The sequence below is a fragment of the Chrysemys picta genome, chromosome 5, assembly GCF_011386835.1.
Source record: "Chrysemys picta bellii isolate R12L10 chromosome 5, ASM1138683v2, whole genome shotgun sequence".
Taxonomy (NCBI): domain Eukaryota; kingdom Metazoa; phylum Chordata; order Testudines; family Emydidae; genus Chrysemys; species Chrysemys picta.
In genome coordinates this window covers 39,931,166-39,939,053 of record NC_088795.1, presented here as the reverse complement: position 1 = coordinate 39,939,053, position 7,888 = coordinate 39,931,166, and the positions used below count along the sequence as shown (strand labels likewise).

The following is a 7,888-nucleotide window of genomic DNA, read 5'->3' as shown; positions in this document are numbered from 1 at the left end:
CCATGAGGAATCTCTCAAGTGGATAAAACAGCCTACCAGAGTGGAAAGCCTATGTGAAAGAGACAGTGCACCCAGTTCTATTCTAAGTTACATCAGTGTAACCCATTGGCTGACACCACTGTAAGTGAGAGCAGAATGTGGCCCTGTGTTATTACCTTAAGGGAGATCAGATATATGATCTTGCACCTGAGAGATTCTGAATCCTATGGTAAGAGACTATGTACTGTTTTCCATAGCCCAAATGTGGGACTTTGTGGAATTTGTCCTGAATCCTGGGATACAGTTAAATTAGGCTCCCCTGTTGTTAGTACAGATGCTCCGCGACTTACGCAATCATTCCATTCCGGAAAGCCTTGCGTAACCCAAATTTTACGTAAGTCGGAAACGTATATTGTGCAAGCATAAAAAAGCAAACAATTACAACAAAAATATTGCATTTACCTTAATCCCATTGTTATCCTGGCACATTGAAGGCTGCATTTTGGTGGTGGATGACAATGGGCTTACTTTGTAAATGAGGAAGGAGAGGAGGAGATAGGCATTATGTCATCGGGGTCGTCAGAGGGGGCTTGGAGGTGGAAGGCTGTGGAGATGTGGATGTTGCAGGCCTTTCAACCTTCCTTACAAACTTATCGAGAGATGACTGGATAGTGGCCTTTTTCGTCTCTTCATATATCTGTCTATAACAGGCCAGCATTTCGTCAATGTCTCTGTTTGCTTTCAAGAATCGTGAGGAATTGGGGTCCATCTTCTCGAACCTTGCCATTGCAGAGTCAATCTCATGAAATGCAAGTGCCATCTCCTTGGTGTTGAAGTGTCATGGCTCTTCTACTTCTTCAACTTCATCCTCAGCTTCAGTCTGCTTTTTTACTTTTGCTGCTTCTAATTCCATGAGATCCTCATTTGATAATTCAGCTCCATGGGGTTCGATAAGCTCATCCACATCACCAACATCAACCTCCAGCTCAAGCTGCTCAGCAAGCTTCACAATTTCATCTGCCACCTCCTCATCTGTTTCGTCTCTTTCGAAACCTTTAAAGCTGTGTATGAACTGTGGGCACGCTTTCTTCCATACGGCATTCGAACAAACTTGGGTAACCTCTGCCCAGGCCTTAGCAATGTTTATGATGGCTTGGTAAATGTTATATGATTTCCAAAAATCGCATAAAGTCTTGCCAGTCTCTCTGTCAGTTGCTTCTACTGCCTGTGCAAATGTTCTTCGTAGATAATAGGCTTTAAAATTAGCAATGACCTCCTGATCCATGGGCTGCAGGATCGAAGTTGTGTTAGAAGGCAGAAACACGACTTTTACATTAGGGTGAAAGTCGTCTAAATGTGCGGGATGTCCAGGGGCATTATCAATGATAAGCATAATCTTGAATGGGATGTCGTTTTCTCTGCAGAATTTTTCCACTTCAGGGATAAACAAATATATAAACCAGTCTTCGAAAAGTGCCATTGTGATCCAAGCCTTTCAATTTGAATGGAAATGAACTGGAAGGGTAGCCTTACTAATGCCTTTAAAAGCATGGGGATTTTCTGAATGATAAACAAGCAACGGTTTCAATTTGCAATCTTCAGCTGCATTACCCCCAAGCAAAAGTGTTAGCCTGTCTTTCGCAGCTTTAAACCCTGGCATCATCTTTTCCGGTTTTGAAATGTATGTTCTGTCTGGCATTTCCCCCCAAAACAACCCAGTTTCATCGATGTTAAAGATTTGCTGTGCTGTATAACCACATTCTTCTATAAGTTCTTGTAACACTTCGGGATACTTTTCAGCTGGTTTTGTATCAGCACTAGCTGCCTCACCACTCACTTTTACATTGTGAAAATGTGCACGTTATTTAAATCTATTGAACCACCCATGACTAGCCACAAACTTTGCATTAGGATCACTGTATTTTCCCTTTACGTCTTTGAAAATACTTTTAGCCTTTGCTAGAATAATCATTAGGCTAAGCGGCATACATTTTTTAATCTAATCTTCCATCCACATTGTTAATAACTTTTCCATTTCATAGATAGCACCAGAACGCTGCTTCGTTATGACTGTTGATTTTAAAGGAGCAGAGCCTTTCACATGCTCTTTTATGCGTGCACTATCATTCAAAATACTTTTCACTGTTGAGGTAGCCAAATCAAGGTCACAAGAAATTGATGACAGGTTTTGTCCGCCTTCATACTTTTTCACTATTTTCATTTTCTGCTCTAAATCAATCTTCTTTCACTTTTGAACTGGTCATGCACTTTTGCTATCACTTGGTCGCTTTCCAGGCATGATTTGAATGAAATAATAGGGTGAAATAACAGAAATACAGTATCACTGAAATAACATGAGACTGAGAGGCTGTGAGAGCAAAAAGCCTTCCCTTGTAGGAGATGCTAATGCTGTATTCCTCCACACACTGTGCTACAGTACTTTGCATTTCCGTACGCTATGCAATATTTTCCGCAACTCGAAAATTTTATTTATGCCTTATGGAACTTTTTGTGTAAGGTCAAATTTGCGTAAGTTGGATCTTGCGTAACCCGGGGAGCATCTGTACTGAAGAGAATTTTTGCATCACAGGATCTGCAACCACGTTTATCACACTTGGAACAGAACTCAACAGCTCTTTCTGATCCTCATCAAACTGCTGTTACTGCTGTACCTTGCTATTTAGTGCTTAGAAAATGACTGTGCTGGTGCAGGTATAAAGAGAACAGAGTATCAGGGTGGAATTCACCCTCCTGTGAAGAGGGTCAGCACAAAGCATATACATGACCCTCAAAATGTGGTTTAAAATTGAGTTTAATAGTGAGTATGCTTTGTACTGGCCTTCTGTACAGGGCATAAAAATATACTCTCAAGTGGTCTGGATTTCATCCAAACTGTATATCTTACTGCCTTGGCAATCAAGACCTTAAAATTCAAACATTTATTATACCTTTAAAATCCTGCAGGACTAAATGCAGAATTTTATAACGGTATAATAAATATGCAGAATGACTTTATTCATAACACAGACATTTATGTATCAGAGGGGTAGCCGTGTTAGTCTGAATCTGTAAAAAGCAACAGAGGGTCCTGTGGCACCTTTGAGACTAACAGAAGTACTGGGAAGTGAGGTTCTTACCCACGAAAGCTTATGCTCCCAGTACTTCTGTTAGTCTCAAAGGTGCCACAGGACCCTCTGTTGCTTTTTACAGACATTTATGGTTGTTCTGGTCTACAGACTTCCGGGGCCATTGTCTGCAGATGGCGTTTTACACTTTTCAGTCATGTCACCAGAATGCCACAAGATGTTCCAGAAAATGCCATTCTCCGGATGGCTTGTAACATCTGTGATAAAATTCAAACAATGGAGGAGTGGAGATGGCCCTGAGGCAAGACCCCTCAATTATATGAGTGCATCAAGTCTGTTCTGACATTGGACTCGTGGCCTGTCAAGTCCTTGCAGTTGCACAGGAACAGACCAAATGCGAACAATCATTTGGCTAAGCGTTGAAGAAGAAGAAGATTTAGTTTTGAACCCAAAGTTGGCTCTTGTGCACATTAAATACTCCTTCAACATGTAGGCTTTATGGTTTAAACATCCGAGAAAGCCAATTAAACTTGTCTCTAATCCCACATTTTCTTGTGCGCTAAAGCTTCTGTATAGTTACGATGACTACAGGGGATATGCTTGCTGAAAAAGTAACATAAAAACAAGGAACTATATTTTATTGCAATTATATAATGTACATACTGTATAGCACTTGCAAAGACTATGCCCTTATGCAAAGCAATCAAAACTCATTTCAAGAGCAAAGGCTGTATTTTGCCTTTTACTTATGCTCCAAGGCTCATGGTTTTTCCAAGTACTGTATCACCTCATTTAAATTAGCACTAAGCAGCATGTCTCTCATCCAGATTATGTAAAGTTGACACTCTCATTCCAAGTATCCTAAGAATAAAGAAATTAGTTGTGCATGTGTATGTGAGAGAGGAAAATGATGGGGAAATATAAATCCAAATTGGCACATGAAACAAAGAAACATATTGGTCTAAATTCTGATTTGTTAAACAAATGTAAATCCCAAGTAACTATTAATTTGAGTGGTGTTATTCTAGATTTACATTGGTGTAACTGGGCCCAAATTTGGTACAGTTTTTAAAAAAATATTGGAGAAAAAATAGGTGGATAAGTTAAAGCTTGACAGAGGCTCTTATGAAACACAGACCGTTAACTGGATCAAATTTAGTGATAGGCAAATATCTAAACGTTCAGCCTTTCAGTGTTGCACAGATAAGCACCGAAAGAATTCATATCTAGACTTTATCTGAATTCCTTGACTCTGCTAAATTGCCTGGAAAGCTCACTAGCACAGGCTCTCTGATATTTAGGCTATGAGAGCCTTAAGGATAGACATGAGCAAAAATGGAAAATTTATATTATTTATTTAAACACATTATCTGCAAACCTCAGAAAGGGCTTGGTTCCAATTTTGGGCAAAGTTTGGGTTACTTATTTTGTCTGCACCAGTTTGCCAATCTCTAGTCATATTTTCATATGAATGAACTGTCTTTGGACATATTTTCCAAAGTACGGGACAGCATTTTATTTCAGGCTGGATTATGAACTCTTTATTAGGGCTGTCAATTAATCACAGTTAACTCACGCAGTTAACTCAAAAAAATTAATCGCACTGTTAAAAAATAGAATCCCAATTGAAATTTATTAAATATTTTCAGATGTTTTTCTAATATATGATTTCTGTTACAACACAGAATACAAAGTGTACAGTGCTCACTTTATATTATTATTTTTATTACAAATATTTGCACTGTAAAAATTATAAACAAAAGAAATAGAATTTTTCAATTCACCCCATACAAGTACGGTAGTGCAATCTCATCATGAAAGTGCAATTGACAATGTAGATATTTTTTTTGTTACATAACTGCTCTCAAAACCAAAACAAGGTAAAACTTTAGAGCCTACAAGTCCACTGAGTCCTACTTCAGCCAATTGCTCAGACAAACAAACTTGGTTACAATTTGCAGGAGGTACTGCTGCCCACTTCTTGTTTACAATGTCACCTGAAAGTGAGAACAGGCGTTCGCATGGCAGTGTTGTTGCCGGTGTCGCAAGATATTTATGTGTCAGATGCACTAAAGATTCATATGTCCCTTCATCTTCAACCACCATTCCATAGGACATGCATCCACGCTGATGATGGGTTCTGCTTGATAACGATCCAAAGCCGAGCGCACTGATGCATATTCATTTTCATCTTCATCATCTGAGTCAGCTGCCACCAGCAGAAGGTTGATTTTCTTTTTTGGTGGTTCAGGTTCTGTAGGTTCTGCATCTGAGTGTTGCTCTTTTAAGACATCTGAAAGCATGCTCCACACCTCGTCCCTCTCAGATTTTGGAAGGTACTTCTGATTCTTAAACCTTGGGTCGAGTGCTGTAGCTATTTTTAAAAATCTCACATTGGTATCTTCTGTGCTGGGTCATCATCTGAGACTACTATAAAAGAAATATATGGCAGAATGCTGGTAAAACAGAGTCAAAGACATACAGTTCTCCCCCAAGGAGTTCAGTCACAAATTTAATTAACGCACTATTTTTTAACGAGCATCATCAGCATGGAAACATGTCCTCTGGAATGGTGGCTGAAGCATGAAGGGGCATGTGACTGTTTAGCATATCTGGCACATCAATACCTTGCAATGCTGGCTACAAAAATCCCATGTGAATACCTGTTCTCACTTTCAGGTGACATTGTAAATAAGAACCAGGCAGCAGTATCTCCTGTAAATGTAAACAAACTTGTTTGTCTTAGCAATTGGCTGAACAAGAAGTAGGACTGAGTGGACTTGTAGTCTCTAAAGTTTTACATTGTTTTGTTTTTGAGAGCAGTTATGTAACAAAAAAATCTACATTTGTCAGTTGCACTTTCATGATAACGAGATTGCCCTACAGTATTTGTATGAGGTGAATTAAAAAATACTATTTCTTTTGTTTTTATTAGAAATATTTGGACTGTAAAAAAATAAACAAAGTGAGCACTATACACTTTGTATTCTGTGTTGTAACAGAAATCAATATATTTGAAAATGCAGAAGACATCCAAAAATATTTAAATAAATGGTATTCCATTATTGTTTAACAACGCACTTAATAATTTTTTTAATCGTGCACTTAATTTTTTTAATTGCGCACTAGCCCTATTTTTTATACATTGGGACTACTCATTGTGAACAAGTAATTACCATTGACCTTAATGGGGCAAATTGTGTGAATAGGGCCCCAATTCAGAGATCATCCTAATTCAAAAAAGTACTTAAGCATGTTCAATGTGACTTAAGCTTGTGTTTAAAGTTAAGCATGTGCTCAAGTGCTTTTTTGAACTGGGCCTTGGGGCCTGATCCAAAGCCCATTAAAGGCACTGGAAAGACTCCCATTGACTTCAGTGGGCTTTGGATCAGGCACTAAGTGCTCACCGGTAAGTGTAAGGATTTCACAATCTGTCCTTTAATTTTTCACAACTACAGTAAAGAAACAAAAAGTGTAGAGATCACACTGTGTTCTCCTTTAACTCAAATTGTGATTTGATTTTGGTTTTTTTTACTAGGGATCAGAGAATAAATTAGTATTAAGGGACCAATCCTGCATTCGTTGCACATCCCATTGAAATCAATGCATGTCTGCCCCAACGTTGTTTGTAAGATGGGTTCACATCTGTGATTGCATTCCTCTAATGCTGAGATAACATCCAGATTAGCATGCTAAAATTTATTTTCTAAAGATTGCAAGGGGTGGGGTGGGGGTTGGGGTGTGGAAGAGAGAGCTTTCTTCGAGTACAAAGAGAAATGATTGCTCTTGTCTCAGAATAAAGTATGAACTGAATACATTTAAAAACAGCACAGTGCTTTAGGCCAATATTTTTCTTAATTAATTCCCGACTTATAGAAAAACCACAATGGGTGAATTGAATGCAATAATTAGGAAAGTTGCTGCTGTCTGCCACAACATAGGATATTAATGTCTTTTCTCATCAATCACTCAATGAGATTCATCCCCTGTGCAGAGAGCTATCACAGGGTCTATGCACAACATAAGTCCCAGATAAACTCTGTTTTGAAGTGTTAAGTCACACTGATGTAGTCATGGGCCTTCTGCTAGCTCTCTGAACAGGGGATGAATTTTACTGTCGAATCTCCCTGTTCTGTGTTGTTATGCGTCTGTGCATGTACAACTCAAAATTGCTGTGGCTATTTTTGTATCTATATCATGTTGCTCATTCATGTCTAATTTGTTGTCCAGTATCACCTCAGGGTTTCTTTCAACATTATTGTGTCTAAATTTTCTCTCTCTCATTGAGTGTGTATGTACAGAATTATTTTCCCCAAGAGGTGTGGTTAATTCTCATTTTGCATTTCTCATCCATGTTTCTAACCTCTTTAGATATTATCTCCTATTATTTCTGTGTTATCCTGGTGTTTACAGCACTTTCCAATTCAATATCATCTCAAAATTTTATTAACAAGATTTCCCCATCTCCCCAGTGAAGCATTTTTTTAAACAAATGAAGATCCTTTCCCCTCAATATTTTCCCACAAAATGATAGATATCCCAGTAACAATAAGTTAAAGAAGTCATTCTGTCTAATTGGAAAAACACCTCATTTATCTCTTTTACAGATTGGTTCACACTTTTGAAGAGGTTACTACAGAAAAAATGGCAGTGTACTGCAATTCTCCAAAGCCTTGAAAACATTTACTGAACCAGAACCACAGCTTGGTGACAATGGGCCCAATTCCACTAAAGTCTTGAATGCCCACTGACACCAGCCAGATGATTTTATGGAAACCACAGGTATAAAACAGAAGTTTCCTTTGGTCCTCTCTTGAAAATAA

General features: G+C 38.4%; 1 pseudogene; it reads right to left on the bottom strand.

Moving 5' to 3' along the window:
• Positions 1-472: 472 nt before the first annotated feature.
• Positions 473-2,200, bottom strand: LOC101935893 (tigger transposable element-derived protein 1-like; annotated as a pseudogene).
• Between the last annotated feature and the right edge of the window lie 5,688 nt (positions 2,201-7,888).